Source organism: Ursus americanus, chromosome 17, assembly GCF_024610735.1.
Source record: "Ursus americanus isolate L20-20 chromosome 17, mUrsAme1.1.p, whole genome shotgun sequence".
Taxonomy (NCBI): domain Eukaryota; kingdom Metazoa; phylum Chordata; class Mammalia; order Carnivora; family Ursidae; genus Ursus; species Ursus americanus.
In genome coordinates this window covers 13,352,682-13,373,182 of record NC_142143.1, presented here as the reverse complement: position 1 = coordinate 13,373,182, position 20,501 = coordinate 13,352,682, and the positions used below count along the sequence as shown (strand labels likewise).

General features: G+C 51.0%; 1 protein-coding gene across 2 annotated transcripts in view; it reads right to left on the bottom strand.

Annotated features, from left to right (window-relative positions):
* Nucleotides 1-20,501, bottom strand: part of LARGE1 (LARGE xylosyl- and glucuronyltransferase 1) — a 513,664-nt gene that overhangs the window by 460,242 nt on the left and 32,921 nt on the right. Inside the window, exon 1 of one of the 2 annotated variants that reach the window (XM_045779980.2) lies at nucleotides 11,643-11,775. The exons of the other annotated variant lie outside the window; for it this stretch is intronic. The gene's annotated coding sequence lies outside the window, so the exon portion shown is untranslated. Of the gene's footprint in view, nucleotides 1-11,642; nucleotides 11,776-20,501 lie in introns of those variants that run through there. 2 annotated transcript variants of the gene reach the window in all.

The window sequence follows — 20,501 nt, the reverse complement described above, 5'->3', positions numbered from 1 at the left end:
AAGGGGACTCCTGTTCCGTGGGTGTTGAGTTTCAGTTTAACCGGAGGAAGAGAGCCCTGGGGGCTGGTCATACAACGATGCCGATGTACCCAAATGACTAAACTGTACATTTTAAATGGTTAAGATGGTCGATTTTATGTTATGGGTATTGTATCATAATAAAAACTTAAAAATAATGTTTAAAGCCAGGACCCAGACAAGTGAAGCGCCTGGAACAGAAAAATCACCCAAGCGAGGAACCCTGGAGTCTGAATGTCCTGGGGCAGAACTGTCCTCTAGTCAACAGCAGGTGTGGCCCGGGGAAAGTAACCCAACCTCTCCGGTCCTCATCTGTAAGGTGGGCAGCAGGACCACCCAGGGCTCAGAGGGGACAGTTCCGGGAACACATGTGTGGGAAATAGTTAAGAAAGCACCTGGCACTCGCTGAGTGCTCATACCCTGGAATCACCAGGTCAAAGTGGGGACGATGGCAACACAGCCGGCTTGCCAGCCCGCCCCTCCAAATGCCCCAACAACGGAAATGGTACATCCGCTTCCTTCATCCTAGAATCCTGGGGAGGTGGCGGGGGTGCTAAAGCCTGGTCAGCCTGAGCGTGCAAGGAGGCAGCTTCATCCACGCAGCCTCTACCTCAGCCTCCTGTCCTGTCTCCTCTGTTCTTCCCCCCTCCTATTCCCATCTGGACGGCGAGGAAAAGGTCAGCAAGCACAGCCCCGTCCTGCTGGTCTCACCAAAGCCCCGCGTTAAAGGGAAAGTGGCTTCTGCACTCGGTTTACCTGGTGGGCAAAGGATGTCAGCCTTCACAACCACCCACTCTGCAAAAAGAGCCAAGCCCTATGGTTTTGCTAGAGGCCCCCCCACACGCACTCCTTCGCCCCACAGCACAACGACGCAAAAAAGCAGGACCAGCTACTGGCAGCATATTGTCATAGAATGAGCCAGACCTGGACTTGAATCCCAGCTGTGGGACCTTGGACAGGGGGTTAACCTGGCAGAGCCTCAGACTCCTCACCTGAGGAACAGACACATCGTCAGCCTGGCCGCTCCGGGTCCGCAGACAGCCCCCCATCTGTGGTGGCACACCCCCAGCCCCACAGGCTCCTGAACAAATCAACGCTGTCGCCGAGCTAAGCACGTGACTTCTGCTCGCCACTCTTCCCCCGGAAGTAGCCACGTGGCCCTGCACTACTGCAAGAGCAGGGAAGGGAATCCCGTCCCCAGAAGAAGAGGACGGGATCTGGGTGAGATGCAGAAGTTCCTAACACAGACACAGTCTTCGGTGCTCAGGAGCCACAGCGAGGGGAGGAGCTCAGACACACAACCCCCAAGAAGACACAACAGAAAAGGAAGAGAAAGGAAGAGTCCGCTCTCGCCCCCTGGGGGCAGGCAGTGGACAGTCCGTGTTATCAGGGAAGGCTTCTCTGGGGTGGTGACATCTGAACTGTGCCATGAACACCACGGGACCTTCCCACGGAAGGGGCTCACAGCCGGACTTGAATAACACTGCACTCTTGTACTGACTTTCCACTTCTCCAACGCGGAGTTCGGGGCTCCTCCACAATGAGATGACAGTCACTGACACAGGGGTCCCGGGAGAGCCAGCCCTGCTCCATGTCCCTGGGGGCTACCATGACGTTGCACATGGGCTCAACATTGTGAAATGTAAGTTCTTATTAGAAGAGCTGTGTCTTTCTTCACTAATAAAGTGACAACTCTACTACCAATGGGCCAGTCCAGTAACACAATGGCCAAAATTGTTACCAAAAGTAAAAAAAAAAAAAAAATTAAGATTTTATTTATTTATTGGAGAGAGAGAGAGAGAGTCTGAGCAGGGTGGGGAGGAACAGAGAGAGGAGCAGACTCCCCTCTGAGCCGGGAGCCAGACACGGGGCTCGATCCCAGGACCCTGGGATCATGACTTGGGCCGAAGGCAGATGCTTAACAGACTGAGCCACCCAGGTGCCCCTAGAAGTAAAAATTGTCAAAATTGTAATGATCGTTAATGTTACTATTATAGCTACTTAGCTACTGGCACTCACATGCACTGAGTGCTTATGACATGCCAGGCCTTACCTGAATAATCTCACCTAAGCCTTACTATTACTATTAATAACCTATTTTACAGATGAGAAAACTGAGGCACAGAAGTCAGCAGAGTTACCCCAGATTGTGTGAATGTGATCCAGAAAGTGGATTCTCTTCATACCGGGCCTCAGCAGGGAACGTGGTGTCCCCACCTCTCCACACAGCACTTGGCAGACGGGAACACAGGGGAGCCAAAAGACTGTGGTTCAAGTCCCAGATCAGCCCCTCCGCAGCTGCTTGACCTTGGGCGTGTCATGTTTGGGAAACATCTGGAGCTTACAGGTATTAGCTTATAGATCTGAAGGTTGTAAGTCCAAAACAGGTTTCCCAGGGCTTACAGAATCCCCTTGTTTTTAAGTGGAGATTAATACAGGCTCACAAGTACCTGAGACAATTAGAATAAAACAACATGAATAAAGTCCTTGACACAAAGTAAACTCGCATGACGGCGGCGGCCTGCTTTCCTCTCGCGCTGGCCGGCCTCCTGCCTCCCGATGAGCAGGCGGGCAGTGGCATATCTCACCACGCCTGGACGATACCGCCCCTATTTCTAGGAGTCCAGGCCAGGCCTCAGACTCCTTCTAGGCTCAGGTGAACTTTATTAGGAATAAAAGGGGAGCAGGGGATAAGAGTGCTGCTTTTTTTTTTTAAAGATTTTATTTATTTATTTGACAGAGATAGAGACAGCCAGCGAGAGAGGGAACACAAGCAGGGGGAGTGGGAAAGGAAGAAGCAGGCTCCCAGCAGAGGAGCCTGATGTGGGGCTCGATCCCATAACGCCGGATCACGCCCTGAGCTGAAGGCAGACGCTTAACCGCTGTGCCACCCAGGCGCCCCAAGAGTGCTTTTTTTTCCCGAAATTCGTAAATTGTGGTTCCTCGCTGAAGACACCAAAAGCAACCTGGAGTTTTGTCTAACCAAACAAACAGGTCTGGCATGCTTACGTTCCCGTTTCACCTGGATACAAAGTCAATATGGAACATCCCACATGTGTTAATCCAGCAAAACTCATCCCTCCTGTGTTTCCAGGAGACAGGGACGCGCATAGGGGTGCAATGAGCTTCCGTGAACGAACTCCCGTCTTCAGCGAGAGGTGAGGCCTCCCTTTTCCACTGACATGGCTCATGACAGAACCTACACTGGTGGGCCTTCCCCAAGAAAGGCAAAGAAAGAAAGGAGAAAGGTGGGAACGGCCCTTCAAGTCACTGCGGGCTGTTAAGGTCCCTTCCAGGTTTAAGGGGCTCCGACTTACTTCCATTATCCTGGAGTCCCCGGCAGTGCCCACACAACTGAGCTGGATCCCAGAGAGGCCCCTATTTTCGGGAGGGTTACAATAAAGATCTACACGGAGTATCTATTAAATACCCCAAAGCCTAACACAGTAAGTACGCGGACGATGAAGACGAGGGGAGTAGAGAAAGCAACGCTGGCTTCGTGTCACTGGAGAAAACTGCAGGCGAGCTGCCGTCGGCCTTGGGACCCGGAGTATCCAATGCTTCCTTTACCTGCTTCAGAAACACAGGCCCACGTACGTGTCTCCCAACAGGACTGTGACCTCCTCAAGGATGCGGATGCTGCCTTGTTCACCACACTGTCCCCAGTCCCAGAGAGGAGACTCAAATGCTGGCTAGGTGGATGGACAGCTGAGTGGACAGACAGAGATGGGGCTGGCCTGGGAGGCTGTGTGACTGCCTCGAGGCTGCCAAAAGTTGAACGCGGATTTAACTGGTCAGTCGAGGGGCGCCTGGGAGGGTCAGTCGGTTAAGCATCTGCCTTTGGCTCAGGTCATGATCCCAGGGTCCTGGGATCGAGTCCCGCATCGGAGCCTGCTTCTCCCTCTGCCTGCTGCTCCCCCTGCTTGTGCTCTCGCTCTCTATGACAAATAAATAAAGAAAATCTTTAATAAAGTAAAAATAATAAATTAAATAAATAACTGGTCAGTCAAAGCCCTTAGAATAAGGGTTTCCCCAGAGGCCTGTGGCCACCTTTCTCCAGGTCCCACTTCTCAGAACCCAGCGCGCTCCTGGCCTATGGCCCCTGGGTTCCACAACCATTGCCTGTATTTGGCCTGTGGTCCTGATGTGGCCTCATCCTTCGGGCCCCATCTCTCTCACTCTCTTCCCATGTGTCTCTCCCCATCACCTTTACCTTCAGCTCTGCCTCTGGGTTGGTCCACAGTTTCTGGACGACCACAGATGTGGATGACCGCCCCAGCCCAGAATGCACAACACATTCAGATGACTCTTCCTCACCAAGGAAGCTGACCTCTACTGGGAGACACAATTCAGTGATGCCTGCCACCCCGCCCCTGACACACAGCCCTCTCTGACCCATCCTGAGGAAGGGCAGGTGCGGCCGCGAGTCTCGTCACTCTGCCCACGGGCTGCACACACTTGCTCCACTCAGCAGGACTGTAGATCATTTCAGCTTGATTTTTTTTTCTCTCCCTCCCAGCCCGACCTAGAAATATTATCATCAGTACATCAGGAAGTAGGTTTGGTTTGGTCTGTTTGCTTTCATTAAAGAACATCCTGGCAAGGAATACTGGCGTCTTGTTTCTCTTCTGAGTGACAATGACACAACTCTACTTCAGGTAAATAAATGTTTTCAACCTAAATGAGTCACCTGGTGGGAACAGTGAGTTCGTAAGCCTGCATATGGGCTGACCCCTTTCTCCAGCAGGGAAGAGGGTAGCATTGCGTCTGGGATTAAAAACCACATAGAACAATGAGACCTCGCTTGTTTTTCATGGTGATATCCATTGCTATACGTGTGGAAAATAGGGAGAGAGACAGGGAGATCATTTAAAAGCCTGGGGTCAGGCAGAGTTTTCCCTGGGGTAGAATCCAGCTACAGCACTTTCTTGCTGTAAAATCCCCGAGGTGGGAGAAGTGCTTAACCTCTGACCCCCGTCAGTTCATTTGTGGTTATGAGGATTAACTTAAATCACTTCCGATTGTAAAGCATTTGAAAAATCACAGCACGTGATAAACAATTAAGGCAAACTGTTGTAACATGTACCGATCGCACAGGAAGGCACTGTGCTGTCTGATGTGGTAGTCACTAGCCGCGTGAAATGAACTAAAAGGAAGTCAAGCCAAAAATACAGTCTCTCAGTCACATGAAACGCATGTCAAGTGCTCGTTATCTACCTGTGGTTGGTGGCTATGGTACTGGACAGTGTAGACAGGGAGCATTTTGTCACCCACAAAGTTGTATCGGACAGCCCTACTATGGAGGGAAGGGAAAAACAGCTTGAAGCAAGAGGGTCTGTGTGACCTGAGGCAAGTGACTTAACATCTTTGTGCCTCACTTCCTCACCTGTGAAATGGGGTAACAGCAGCGGCATTATTCAGGGATGATGACTGTCTGCTATGCAAGTGCTTATAATAATGCTTCCAATCAAGGTAAGCACTCACCAGCTAGGACCCTACAACAGGGGACAGACACAGGTATGGTGCAAGAAGGGTTACTGGGAGAATTAAAAAAATATATATATGTAAAGCATAATCCCCCAATGGGGCCAAATACATAGCAGACACTCAGTTCATTTGTTGTTTTTTTCAACAAATGTTTATAGAGCACCTACTATGAGCGGGGCATTCCTCTAGGCACTAGAGACATAGAAATTAGCAAAGGCTCTGCCCTCCTGGAGTTTAGGATCTCAACATATGGGGGATCTATTATGCTGATATAAACAGAAGACCAACATTTTCATTTTACCACGTAGCAATTGCTCCCAGTAATGAAGGGAGAATGCTGCCAAACAGAAAGCTACCCCCAAAGAGGTGCCTAATAAAAGTGCTCTTCAAATGGATGGATGGATGGATGGATGGATGGATGGATGGATGGATGGATGGATGGTTGGGTGGGTAGATAGGTGGGTGGATGGGTGGATGGATGGATGGATGATGGATGGATGGGTGGATGGATGCGTGGATGAATGGGTGATTGGATAGATGGATGGATGGAAGGATGGATAGATGGATGGATGGAAGGATGGATGGAAGGGTGGATGGATGGATGGATGGATGGATGGACGGACAGATGAATGGATGGATGAATGAGGGAGTTTGGAGGAGGCTCAATAATGCACAAATAATGGGTGCCTAGACAGTGCAGTCAGTTGGGCATCCAACTCTTGGTTTCAGCTCAGGTCGTGATCTCAGGGTCATGAGATCAAGCTCAGAGCTGGACTCCATGCTCGGCAGGGAGTCTACTTGGGATTCTCTCTCTTCCTCTCCCTCTGCCTCTCCCCACTGAGCATGCCCTGTCTCTTTCTCTATCTTTCTAAAATAAATAAATCTTTTAAAGAAATGCATAAATAGTGAGCTGGGCCCTGTGTGACCCAGTTAATTACCCTCTGGTGGGTGTGGCGAACTTAGAGAGCTGTTGCCAGGAGACACTAATAAATGACCCTACAGCAGTGTGCAAACGGTTATGCATAAAAGCTTCATCATCTTTAACAAGAATCTTAAAACCCAAATGACGGGATAGAGATGGCCTTCACATACGTGCCCTCTGGCTTCTATTCTGGGCTCTGCTCTGACTCACCCTGCCAGGTGGGGCTGCTCACTCCCCTCCGTAGTACCCAGGGAGTGGAAATGAACCAATCAGGGAGCCCACACCCACTTCTCCCACCCATCTCTCCCACCAGGCCAACAGCTTTTCGCTGGTGCTGGACAAACAGCCACCCAAGAGGGAGGGATCCCAGTGCCCAGCAAACTCCTGCCCAGCCCTCAGACTTGCCTGCAGGCCTGAGCAACCTGCATGCTGGCCCCAGTTCCATTTCTCACTGGGCAGAGCTTTCCCAAGAGGTGGCCAATGGCACCATACCTCTGCCTGTGTTTCTATTTGCAGAATCTAAAAGCTCATTTTGGTAGGTTTGCAGCTCCCTGACACAGCTAAGTGTCATGGAAGGGGGCCATGTTGAATCGCTGGACCTACATCTTACCAGCAGGGCGGGCCTCAGCAAGAGATAACTTCAACGAAGTGACCAAGTATTCAGTAGGAACTAGTTTACATCCTGTCTAGCATGTCAAGATGGGTAGACAACGGGAGATGTGGTCTAAGCCCTATGGGCTGACATTATTAGGGTCAGCTGGTCAACCCGTGCCTCACCCGCCTCCTTATCACTCCGAAGAGGAGGGTGAACTGGGGCCGAGCAATCTCTTGCACGTGACCTTCCCTATTTTACCACAATCATGTTGCTTTTCATCCTGATGAAAAGAACACAAGGTATTTGGAAATAGAGTACAGGAGTTCACATCGGCGACGTGTTGCATCCGCACCAGCCTTACTTCCAAACGGTTACAGCAAGGCATTTGCTTATTATAGGTCTCACACATCCATGCACATGCGGGAACACCACCATGGAATCCCTGGGCTCGGCCAGAGAGAGCTAGGGCTGACCTGCCTCACCCTAAGCAGTAATCCCTGGGAAATGGCAGGTGTAGGATGCTAGTTAACATATAGTTTACATATGCACATGAAAATAAACCACCAAACATTCATGTAAAAATGCTTGCCTTGAATATCACACTTCAAAACACTCAGGACTGGATGATGTCTAAGGGTCTGGCTGTGTTTGATATTCTGCAGTGATTTCTGCTAGGAGATGAGCTGGCTGGGAGGACAGGGCTGACACAGGGAAGCGAACGTCCCCTACGTGGCCTAAAATGATCTCTGTCTACTTCTGCCCTCACCCCGTCACACTGAACACCCAGCACCCCAGCCAGGGCCTCTTGCCTGTGGTGCTCCCCAACATGTCCTTCATGGAATGATGGGTGAATTCCAGTCCCTTGCACGTGGATTCTTCCCATTAAAGAACTGTCAGCATACTCTATTATTCTCATTCACTCAGGGTCCTTTTCCAGGCTGCCCAGGCCCTGGTTTGGGCCACCGGAGACCAGCAGTTACCTCTAATTCCACTCGTTTTGCATTTTCTGCAGTCCCACCCCATGGCAGGCTCAGCCTACAGACGTGACGGTGACCACAGCTGAGCTCGAGGGGCTAAAACACAAAGGAAGTCTGGCAAGGTACGCAGCCGAAACTCAAAATGAAATGGGCTCCGAGAAGTGCTTCAGCAGAATTAAAGAAGACGGTAGGAATTCAGGGCAGCAGTGGCTGACTACAAAGGTGGGGAAGTGGAATAAGGGTCTTGGACTGGGCTGGAAATGAGCAGAATTTGGACAGGGAAAGCAAGAGGGGGAGGTGAAGGAGAGCCCTTGGTTCCCAGGACAAATTTCTGATACCTGTGTATCTTTCAAGAACCCTCTCTTCGGACCCATTTTCTCCTTGGAGCCAGCCCCTCTGTGACCCCCGAGACTTCTGCAGCGCCCTCCCATTTTTTGCTTGTCAGTTGGCTACTCCGTGCTTGTCCTGACCCTTCTAGGCCTGCTCACCTTCCCCATTCTCTGGGCCCTGACCCAAGACAGCACTCCCTGAGTTGGCATTAAGTGTGGCAAGGCTAAAATTAGGACTGTTTCCATAGATATCTAGACTTCTCTGTAGCAAATCTGTTCAGCTCCCAAGTGAAAAAAATTTTTTTTCCATTCTATCTGCAAAAGGAACTGGGGTGGGGGGGGGCAAATCTGGAAAATCCAAGCTGGCTAATGTCTGGACACGCCTTTGAGCCTTCCTGAGCCCATGGGAAGGGAAGGAGGAGCCTCCCCTTCTGTGCAGTGGCACGCACTGGGTTTGTCTTCAGTGGGCTATAAAGCCCCCATGACAAAGGAAGGACAGCAAGCATGGGTCACCAACGAACTCGGCCTCGCTTCATCGTGAGGGGTGTCCCCTCCAGGAAGTGGTTCTACTTCCTCCCATCTCAGAGACACAATGCAGATCAGTGAGGTCAAGAAACTGGCTGGCCCTGTAAGATGGGCCACACCATTCACAGTTAATACATGGCAAGCCTCCTATTTGAACCAACACAGTTAAAATATGAGGTTCAAAGACGTTCGGAGAGCCAGCAAAGGGCTGTCATTGTGTTAATGATGACATGGTAACAGTAATGACAGGCACAGCTCACGCCTGTTGGCACTGTTTTGTTTTAGGTTCTGTGCCCAATGCTTCTCTGGATTCTCTCATTCCATCCTTGTTATGGGTTGAACGGTGTCCTCCTAAAAAAGATATGTGGAAGTCTAACCCCCAGCAACTCAGAATGTAACCTTATTTGGAAACAGAGTCATTGCAGATATAATTAAATTAAGATGAGGTCATACTGGAATAGGGTGGGTCCTTGAATCCAGTATGACTGGTGTCCTTATAAGAGGAAGACATGAAGACAAACTGAAAAAACACCATATGATCCCAGGGGACAGGGTGAGTTGTCCACAAGCCAGGGGATACCAAAGATGAATGCCGACCACCAGCAGCCAGGAGGAGGAAAGAAGGGTCCTCCGACAGGTTTCTGAGGGAGCGTGGCCCTGCTGATACACCTTGACTTCAGAATCCCAGCTTCCAGATGTCTCCTCTTTTGAGCTGCCCCGTGTGTGGCGTTTGGTGTGGCAGCCACGGGAAACTCACACAATCCTCAGCACAATTCTATGAAGACGTAGACGCTAAGACAGTCAAGTTTTACACCGAGGGCACTGAGGCTTCATTAAGAGCAAATAATACTGGTAACAACTACCAACCTGGTACTAAGTGCTTTACATATATTAACTTGTGTTATCCCCACAAAGACCCTAACCGCATCACTACCCCATGAAGTCCTCCCAGTATAAAGAGGAAAGGGAGGCATAGAAAGGTTAAGTAATTTGCCTGAGGTCACACAGCTCATAAGTGGTGGAGTCAGGATTCAAACCCAGACCCGGAAATCAGGGCTCTTACCCACTATAACCACCTGAACCCAGAAGAGAGAGTCTAATCAGGACTTGAATGCAGGGGCTCTGGTTTTAAAGCCCCCATCCTTGGCTTCTGTCTCAACTTTGTATTCCACCTGCCAAATAGAAAGCTCTGCACTTAGGGGCCCTCAAAATGCTTATTTGATGACATAAACAAATTAATTAAATGAGCAGTGGCTTGCATACATCCATTAATTCAAATTAAATTCAAATTAGTTCATTTTAGCAGTTAAAACTGACCCAGGTCCATATGGGCAAGAGAAAACAGGAAAGAAGCAATTAGGGCATCTCCAGTACTAAGCAGGGAGAGTGAAATAAAGCTCCTCACTTACAAAGCTTCTAGGCACTCAGTCGTTTCCATAAGCGTTTACTGAGTGCCTACTATGTGCCAGCATGTGTCAGGCCACGGGGTACAAGGGTCACAGGTCTTAGCCCAGCAAGGACATGGCAATGGTCAAATGGCCATAAATCCTGGCAGGCACCTCCACGGATGCCAGGACAGAGGTGCGGTCAGAGGACACAGCAGAGGGACCTAAATTTGCCCAGGTGCACAGCAGGGCTTCAGAACAGGGCACGTCTGAACCACATCTTTAATTTCAGCTTATTGCGTATTTTAAGGCCCACCCAAACAGCTCCCCTCCCGCACAAACACCTCTCTTTCCTCCCTCCCTCCCTCCTCCTTTTTTTTCCCCTCTCAACTTTTCCCTGGAACAGATTTTTCTCACTGCATGAGCCACACCGGTGCACATTTAGCAATGTTCAATTTTCATGATCACTAAGCCCCAGTGGAGGGAATAGAGTGAATTGTTCACCTTTGGGGGGAAAAAAGGTTTCAAGGGAGTCAGAGCCTCGCAGAACTCAAGTTAACAGACAACTAGTGATGGTTACTAGTGTTCATTCAGCTAAACTAACCCTCATTTGTTCACAGAGAAAACAAACTACTGGATTCTTTATCAAGAGATGGGGAGAAAACAGTACCAGGAAAAGGGGAGGGGGAAGCAATGTGGGGGGTGGGGTCCTGGGAGCCAAGGAAGAAGGATCCAGAACAGAGATGCGTCCTGTCACCAACCTTTCAGCCAGCCACTCGCCCACAGCAGGCGGGCATGGTCATCGTGCACTGCGTGGCTTGGCAGAGAGAATGAAGGTTCAGATGTGCCCCTTTAACGGGGCAAACACAGTGGTTCCAAGAGCACGTGCACCTCCAGCAGCTTAACTGATAGCAAAGAATACTGGTAACGACTACCCACCTGGTACTAAGTGCTGTACGGATAGTAACTTGTGTAATCGCCTACCCCCACCCCAGCACAACCCCATGAAGCTACCCCATTCTGAAGCGGAAAGCGAGGCGCGAAACAGTCAGCGCTCCCCGGGACTGTTAGGAACATCGCCTTCACCGCCAGAGAATGTAACACGGTGCCCGGGCAAATGACAAGTAGCTACGCTTCTCCTTCGCCGTGACCGTCCCAGCCAGGGAAGCTGTGCCCAAGCCCCGGGAGAGCCATTTACGTCCCCGGCCCTGAATGGCCACGGCTGGGGAGCAAGCTCTCATGGCAGGCGTGGCAGGAGCGGGCGTTAGGCTCGTGCTGGGAGCTGGTGTTCCTGGAGCACACGGGCGGGAAGCGCAGAGCCACGGGAGAGGGCCACGGAACTGACCTCGCTGGGCCAACCAACACCAAACTCGGATCCTTCCACCAGGAAACATGCCCACTCACCTGTGGCCTGGAAGACAGAGGCCTGCCCGTACGGAGGGGGGCAGACCTGGCCGCCGGTGACAGAGCGGCTCTCCTGGGGCCCGGCAGGGGCTGGCGGAATCGGACCCCGATCGGGCACCCACCTCGCTCCTGAAACGGCTTGCCTCTTGTGTTTGGGTTTATTATTTCTGCACTGCCACAAAAAGCCCTTGGATCGGCGTGAGTATTTCTTTTTTTAACCCCCCTGGCATGAGCGGCACACGGCAGAGGCACGCCTCGATTAGCTCAAGCTGTTCCTGGACTAATGAGACACACCGTGGAGTTTATCTGCGTAGCCTCTTCTGAATGGCTCGCGGGGCCCTCCTGCTCTCAGCCCTGCACGGAGGCGGGGGGTGGGGAGCGGGGGGGCTCCTCAGAAACTCTGCGGCAGGTGGGCAACCCACAGGGCCCAGCCCGCCCAGCCCAACAGCAGACCCCAGCCCCGCCGGCCTCCCCTCCCCACTCCCTAAGAAGCGACATGGAAGTCAGGGAGCACTGAAGTGGGAGTCAGGAAGCTTGGCCACTCACCAGCTGTGTGGCCATCAGGGAGCCTGTAGTCTATCCAGGCACTAAAAATTGTGGGATCCCTTCTCTTCACGTGCCATTCTCTACCCTCCCACTGCCTGCCGCCCACCCACACCTCACATTCCCTCTGCCCCATCCACTCCCACCAGGTCTGGATCTGCCTCCCACCCCAGGCTTGGCCTGCCGTCCTCCAGGCACAAAAATCCAAATACAGCCACGGATTTCACCTCCCTCCTCCTGAGCCTCAGCCCCCACCCCTGCCCGTCCCCTCCCCTCTCACCCAGCACCCCTACTGCATTTTCTCTCCCCCTCCCACCCCTCCTCCCACCTTTCTCCTGCCGCCACTCTAGGAACTTCAATGAGAAAACGGTACCTTCTTTCCACAGACTGCCCTGTGCCATCCCACCTCTGTCAAACCGAAATCTCCTCTTTCCCAGCTGACTCAGTCCTTTCCTAGAGCCGGTGAGGATCCCGAGGACAGGCCCTACAAGAGACTGAAGGCCAGAAGGGTCCAGCCAGCCAGGGTGACACCTGGCTCAGACACAGATGAGACGGCGGGCCTTCACTTCTAAGATTCCATGGCAACTGTCTTCGCACACCACGGCATCCCCTCTCTCGTGAGCAAAGACGAGCCTCTAGTCTGATTGGACCTCAGAACTTTTTCACCAAGGTCTCAAGACACAGCCCAAACACTAAGGCAACGGAAATGGAGCAGCTGACATGGGGCGATTCACCCAACAAACATTAGTTACGTTTATTAGTTTAAACGGATTGTAAAATAAATAGCATCTGCCCTGTTTACTGGAACAATGTGGCGGGGGGGGGGGGGAGGGGAATGGTGAAATATATTTAATCCTTAGGGGATTAAATATCCCCATTCACTGGAAAGCCTGCAGGAGACCGCTCTGGGTTCACATTCCACCTCCATAGCTTACTGGCTGTGCAACCTTGGGCCAGGAACTGACCCTCTCTGTGCCTACTAAACCATCCAGCACACCAGATCGCCCAGGGACTAGAACTGATCCTATGCTGCTGCTCTTCTTCTTCTTCTTCTTCTTCTTCTTCTTCATCATCATCATCATCACATGAAAGTTTACTGAGCCTTTAACATCATCCTTTATCATCATCATCATCATCATCCCATGAAAGTTTACTGAGCCTTTAACATGTCAGGCAATAATCTAAGTGCTTTACATGAATCCATTAACACGACAACTCTGAGAGGTACAGACTGTTGAGATCTTCATGTCACAGATGGAGAGAGAGGTCAAGTAACTTGCCCAAGGTCACACAGCTAAGTAGAGGATGCAGAATTCAGCCCTAGACAGTCTGGCTCCAGAGCTACACCATTCAATCTGAGATGTTAGGCCCAGTGGCCAGCAAAGAGTAAATCATTCAGCAACTCACTTGCTAGGATTATTATCATAATATTGGCTTTATTTTTATAAGAACCATTGCCTCAGAGGGATGATTTTATTTTGCCTTTTTGAATTAAATTTCAGTCCTAGGGGCACCGAGCCTAGTGTAATAGCTTCTATTTCTGCCTGCTATCCACTCCCATCATAGTGGAGAGAAAGCCCGGCTGAGGGGACTGCCTGCTTACAGTTTTATGGGTCAAGCTACATTCTCTGGGCCAAAGAGGCTGGGGGGTATCTCCATTCGAGAACTGTTGGCAAATCTCTCTGTGGCCAGGGCCAAGTGCAGAATGACAGCTTCCACCTGTCCCTCTTGACGGGAGAACAGTGGGGGCAGAGGGCCGGGCCACAGAGAGAGAGCAATGCTCCCCAGCCTGAAATACATATGCCCACTTCCAACCATCCAAGGGGCCTCCTGGCCAGGCGGGGGCTGCCCTCCCCAGCCTGCCACGCCAGCCACCTCCCCTGAGCAGCCCTAGGCATGCCCCCAGAGCGGAAGAGCAGTGCACCTGGCAGCAGAGAGCCCTTTGACTTTAGAGGGAGTGAGCCACTCGACTCCGTTTAACTGAAAGCTTTGCCCAACAGAGCCCAAGTGTGCTTGTCAGCAACAAGCGGGGGTGGGAAGCATGGGGCAATGAGGAAGCCCCCTGCCACCCCACCCGGCATGGGCTCTGCCACCCAAGTCGCTCTGCAAGGTGAGGTGTGGCCTCTGGGAGAGACCCAGCATCCTGGGCTCTGAGCCGGGATGGCTGGTCCCTGTGCAGCATCATGGCAGCCACCCAGGATATTGCTCAGTCCAGAAATCTCCACCTGAACGTCCCAACCTCGGGATTTTAGACAAAGTGTCACAGAAGGAAACCTATGGATATGGGTTGGTCAAGAACCCAGGCTGTGGAGCACTACAGGTCTGCGTCTGAATCGCTGATCTATGCTCGAGCCATAACTTGGTATTACGTCTGTGAGCCTCAGTTTCTCATCTGTGCAATGGACACAGAACCAGGTTAGAGCTCCAACCCTGGAAAAGATCAGCATTGCAAGACAGAAACAAACTGCCCCCCCGCCCCACATCTCCAGTCATCAGGATTTCTCAAAAGCATGCCACACGAAGGTAATCTCTGAAGTCAGAAGTCAGGGGGACAGATACTCTCAGGAGGGCAAGGGTGCGGAGTAGGGGGGCTCTGGGGTACTGGTCATGTCCTATTTCTTGATCTGGGAACTGGTTATAGAGGTGGACTCCCCTTGTCAAAATACATCAAGCTGCACGCTTTCTTTTCTGTACTTTGCTGCTTGGATAATACGCTATACTTCAATTTTTTTAATTTGTTAGAAAAACGAACAAAATAAAACTTTGGTACGAGATGCATAAACTGGCCTTTGTCCTCAGCTCAAAGTGAGAACTCTAGATGTGAGCACGCATCTTCCCACGAGAGCCGCCTTCACCCAGGGCTGTATTTACAAGGCCAGCCCCTAACGGCACAGCTGCCCGTGCAAGCCCTTGGTGGGGCTCAGGGATCATCGTCGCCAGTGATGCCAACGCATCCCCGCTGACTTCCACAAATATTTACCGAGCAGCTACCATGCACCAGGCTTGGGTCTAGATGTGAGCAAAACCCAGAAAGCCCCTTCTTTAAACAGGCTTATTTTGTGGGCCTGAGGGAAGAAAGGAAGGAACGGCATTTACCGAGGCCCTGCTGTGTACAATGATGATGCCCCGGGCAGCACACTTGACATATAGCGTAAACGTAACACTCCTGCAAACTTCAGGCTCATCCAGACGATCCTTGGGGCCTTCCTGCCCCTAAACCTCTGGTGTAAACTACCCAGTCCATGCTGAGAGGAAGCCCAAAGCCTTCTGTAAGATTTAGTTCCTCCAAGATTTTATTTTTTAGACAGCGAGTGAGCTGTGGCCCGGGGCGGGGGTGGGGGGAGAGAATCTTAAGCAGGCTCCAAGCCCAACATGGGGTTCGACCCCACAACCCTGAGATCATAACCTGAGCTGAAATCAAGAGCCAGACGCTTAACTGACTGAGCCACCCAGGCGCCCCCTCCAAGATGTTTTGAAGTAACTAGCAAAGCAGAGCTCCAGAGACAGCTTATCTGAGTCCAAACCTCAGCTGTGCAACTCTGGGTAGGTTTCTTAACTTCTCTGTGTCCACTTTCCCATTCTCAACATAGGAGATAGGACGACCTGTTAGGGTTCCGTGAGGACTGAATGAGAGGATCCAAGGAGACAATGAGATGCTTAGAACAGTGCTTGACATAGAGTTGCTGCTGCTGTGATCTGCGTGACTTCTGCCCGTTCCTAGCGCCCTGCCCCTTTCTCTACGGTCTTCCGTGAAACTTACCCCAGTCTTCATTTTCCACAAAAATCCAAACACACAAAGCATCCACTGTGGTCTCCACTGCTCATTTATCTTCTCGTCCCTCTCTGGGAGGGGAAGCACGGACAGAAAGAGAGAGACACACAGATGGAGAGAGGGAGGAAGAGCCAGGGCATTCTGGCTTTGGCTCCTCCCAGGACCCGCGCCACCCAAGCCAGGAGCCACACTCGCCCTGTGCGGGTCTGAAGCGAGCCGCGCTCTAACTGGAAGCCATGCCCCAGATCTCACAGAATCAGTGTGAAATACAGAAGGTAAAATCGCGCAATAATTTTTATACGTATTTTGGTTGTACTGACCTAAATACAACCGATTATTACAATTCGTTTTACCTATTTCTTTTTAATTTTTTATAGTATTATTTTATTATAGTATGTTAGTCACCATACAGTACATCCCTGGTTTTTGATGTAAAATTCCATGATTCATTACTTGCGTATAACACCCAGTGCTCCATGCAATATGTGCCCTCCTTAATACCCATCACCAGCCTATCCAGAGGGGAGGGGGGTGGGGGAATGGGATTAACTTTTTTTTTTTTAACCGTGGCTGCCGGAAAGCTTTAAATCACCCGTGTGGTCTCTTTTTCCATCAGATGATACGAACGTAGCTGATTAAGGTGTTTTCCTACACAAGGCCGTTGCCTCCTTCAAAGGCACTTTCATCCTCGTTCTTGAGATCAATGTTTCACTCGATACATTAATACATGTGAGACAAAATGCCACAGGTGCAGAAACTCCACCCGAGAGGGAAGGATGGAGTCTGCCTGAGGTCCAGTGCTTTACAATCGCTGGGGCCAGAACCAGGTCCCCAGTCCAACCAAACGCCAAGCCAAGCTTTTCACCACCTCACCTATGTCTCCAAGCCTGCCCCACGCCATCACCTCCAGGAGAGAAGGAAGAACTAACAGGCAATCCCTTGCCACCAGGGTCTCCCACAGGTGGCTGTGTTTTAGCGGGTAAGACCGCCTGGTACCTCAAGGGGAGACAAGGCTCAAACGAGGTGTGAGTTAATGTCTGCATCCTGATTTTTCAGGATGTGTGATACTCTGACCCCTTTCACAGAGGGCCCTATGTGACATTTCCAATCTCAGGTCCTTCTCATGTTGGGTACACTCAAGGCACCCAGCAGATCTCAGGGCTCACTGCTAAGGGGGGGGGGCTCACCATGGGCCAAGCACGTTGCGTCTTGCAGGAGGTAGGGAGGAATCCGCCCAATACCCCGTGAGACATGGAGTGTTGACGCCCACTTGACAGATGAGGAAACCGACTCACAGGGAGGCTCGTCATGTGCCCCGTCGCCCAGCGAGCCAGGGGCACAGCGCAAATTCAAACCAGCCCCTGCTTATCAACTACAATCCGCCCCTCATTTCATGACTCCACGAGCCCTTGCTCCAGTGCAAAAATACCCTTTTACCCCATTTTCTGTTAACACTGCTCTCTCTCTTTTCATAAAACCAATCACTGCTGCCCTTGGTCCCCATGAACTTTAAACACCATCTATCCTGTACCTCCTACAAAGGGTTAGAATTCATCGCTTACGTGTCTGTTACCTCCATCAACAGTCTCAGGCTCTTCGCAGGAGAAGCTTTGCTTTATCCACAAATGTACCTTCGGTTCCTGGCCCAGAATCAGGCACACAGGAATTAGTTAATAAATATGTGCTGACTGAAAGAAATCATCAACCAAGCAACCCATCTTGACACCGTTTTTTGCTCTGAATACTTTTCCCAACCAGCTTCCTCTTTCTGCATTCCGATGTTCCTCCCCATGGGTGGCTTCTCCACCCATCTGCCTGCACGGAGAGAAGCCAAACGCATTGCTTTCCATTGTAGCTTGGTAACACCAATTGTCACCTCTCCACTTTTATTAATTGCTGGGTTAATCAAGCACTCCAAATTGTGCCCACCCACGCTAACACGAAAGTATCTCTGGATGACCAAGAAAACAGCATCGAGCTGAAGCAAAAGACAGGATCTCGGAGCCTTTTGGACCCGGCCTGGCTGCCATATTTCTCAGACTATGTGGGTCCAAGTCACATCAGATGGAAGAACAGTCTTACCAAAATCTTCGCCATCCAAGGCTTCCACACAGCAGGCAGGCATCAGAGTGAACGCTGATGGACGTTCTCATCCCAGCGCCCTTGCGACGCTGGGAGTATGCTCGTGTTGTGCCAGCTTTCAGGGAAGGACACTGAGGCTCGGAAGAGAAATATGCCACAGGCTTGCCCAGGGCCACCACGCGGATCCCTGCATGAGGCCCACCCAGTCCCTGCCGTCCAGGACACGAGGGCCACTCTCCTGCCTCCTCCTTGTGGCCTGGCCCACTTTCCCTGACTTACCTGCCTCGCTCTGATCAGTTAATCACAGCGGGGCTGCCCCACGTTGTCCAGGTTTTCTTTCCTCTGGGTGTGTTTCCCCATCCCTCCCCAATGTAAAAGCTGAAGCTGTTTGCATCGGAACCTTCAGCAGAATCTTGCTTTCAAATTCTAGAACAAGTTTTCCTACAGGTGTTTTCGTCCCCTCTGCTGCTCCCACTTGTGACATGGGCGTTCACGGAGGTACATTCCTGTCCCTCACGCGCGCCTGTCTCTGCACCATTCTGTGTGCAGCGAACACAGCAGCGGAGGGAGGAGCAGAGGGGAAGATTTACTGTATGTGCTCACATACTTTTTTAGGCTTCTGATTGCAAAAAATAATGTCATCCTTCCAAACCATCCCCTTCTACTTTATAAAAAGCAGCTTTTTTTGTGCTCAATGAAGATACCACGCAGGCCACAAGGCCAACCCGTGATGACATTCCCTGACAGGCTTCCATATGGAGAGTCTAACATTCCAGATGCCTTTGCCATGTACCAAGTTTCCAGAAGCATAGTTACGAGCACCCCTGGGGCCGAGAAAGGAGTTTTGCGCACAAGACATGCTGCCCGGCTTCCCGTCCAGCTTCCCGAGCAAACTGCTCAAAGCCTGCAGCGGGCCCGGGAGCCCCCAGGGGTCCCTGTGCTAAGTCGCCAGGCGACGTCAACTCCTGCTCTCGAATGAGCAGGTGGACAACTCGAAGGGAAGGCGTACATCTGTGTGGGAAGGCTGATCGAAGCCTCTCCACCCAGAGAGGAATCTAGGAGATGGAAGGTAACACAGAATTATAATCAACTTTCTCAAATGTAGGTAATAAACCGACCCCTTTCAAAGGAGAGGGAGAGGCTGGTTGAAAAGCACAGGTCTTCTTGTATGAAAATAGTTGTCAAGTGCAAAAGATCACAGCAAAGGTTCATGGCTATTTTTGTTTGTTTATCATCAAAATATAAACCCCCAATTTAAAAAGTTTTGTTGAATTAGCAGCTCCCTCTTCCAGGACATCACGGAATAAAGACCCACGGATCTCATTTTGACAAAGACCCGCCTCCGAGTCTGTTTCACCCAAGTTAAGCCTTAAGGGTTAGGGAAACAGGTACGAGGAGCAGAGCGGTGATACCTCGCCTGTGTATGAACATGTGGGCACTGACATCTGGGACTTACTCTCCAGGACAGGAGGCTGACTGTAAAGGTCCCCAAGGCAGCAACGACCAGGACCAACACACCACACGGAAGAAAAGTCTCCCACAACACACACACAGAGTCAGTGCTAACAACCTTCCCACACCTGCCAAACCACCTCTGTCCTTCCAGACTCCTTGTCCTGCTTGATGGAAAGGGCCAGTGACCCAGGGCCAAGGAAATCCTATGTTTAAAGCCATCTAACTTCTGTCTAGATCTTGCCAAGTGGCTACCACTTCTGCCCCCAGCAGTCACAAGGGGGCCAGGAGATGAGCCAGCAGGAAACACTGAAACCTTGAGGAAAACACCCCCGGTGAAATTCAGCTGGGAAAGCCAGGGCCATCTCATCAGGAAAAATGGAACAGCAATGCTGACCTCTGCCACAGAAAGGAACTAATGACAGTAAATAATGCACTTTGCAAATGAAAGTTCCATACATCCCACAGAGCAAGAAAATGCCCTTAATTACCTCACGACAGCACTTCCAGTAAACTCCTGAGGTCGGATCTCCCAATAACAGGTGTGCATTCCTGGGTTACAAAAGTGAGCCCCAATTTCTATTTTCTTCTGTTGTTCTTCGACCTTCTCTGTTAGGATTACCTTGAACTCTAAGGGCCCAAAATTATGGGGATTTCAACAGACTGATGGAGCCCTCTTTCGATTTATTGCTCCATACTCCAATTTTCCTCACGATGGACCAGAAATCACCCTGCCTCTCCGCAAATCTGGGGAGGCCATGAGACACAACACAGAGCTGGATGAATTATGTGGACAACGGGAAGACTTGTCACTTTGTGCCCCAGCTTCCAAATCAACAACTCAAGAAGGCTGGATGAGAATATCCCTACAGACCTGCTGGGCCACCAGCCCCAGGGGAGACCATACAATGGAAGAAGCCTGTTTCAGCCTCAGCATCTAAGCCCGTTCCCATGGGACACAACAGAAGAGACAGCAGACAGACTCCTCCACCAGCTGTGGGGAGGGCGGG